Raw genomic sequence first — 607 nt, forward strand, 5'->3', positions numbered from 1 at the left:
ATTAGGACGGGGTCTTCTTCTTAGCAGCCTGGTATTACATTGTTTTAATGTAATGTAGATGCAATGTGAGGATGTAACTTCCGGCTTCTCAGCTAATGTCTGCTGATTGGCTGCTCTTTTAATCTGGCTGCAGACAAGGGCCTTATTGTTACACCCAACCTGATAGCCATGCAAAGGACAGAGGGAAACTGAGGCATCCTGAGGCTTCATAAAAGTATTACAGGGCATTGCCCCTTGGTCACACACAGGGAGACATCCCCGTCCTGCTGCGGGAGGCAGCTCTGCAGTGCGTAGAAATAGGGCGGTACCCCTTTAAACAGGAGGTGAGCCCTCAGTGGGCGTTCACCAGGTTCTGGGTTGTACAAGAGGTCCCAAAGCGGACAGAGCAACTGGGTGCATGAAGCCAGGCTGGGGCAGTGGGGGTGTAGCTGGTGAACAGGGGTAGGTGGCACCTGTCTGGGGGGCTGCAGAAGGGACAGAAGGGGGGGCATCCAGAGCTGCCCAAAGGGAGGGGTGGCTGATGAGTTTTGGGGCAAGTGGGGCACTTCCCCTGGCTCCCAGCAGCATCTGCAGCTCCCTCCACGCTGCCCCATGGCTGCACAGTCCC

This window comes from Trachemys scripta, chromosome 16 (assembly GCF_013100865.1).
Source record: "Trachemys scripta elegans isolate TJP31775 chromosome 16, CAS_Tse_1.0, whole genome shotgun sequence".
Classification (NCBI taxonomy): domain Eukaryota; kingdom Metazoa; phylum Chordata; order Testudines; family Emydidae; genus Trachemys; species Trachemys scripta.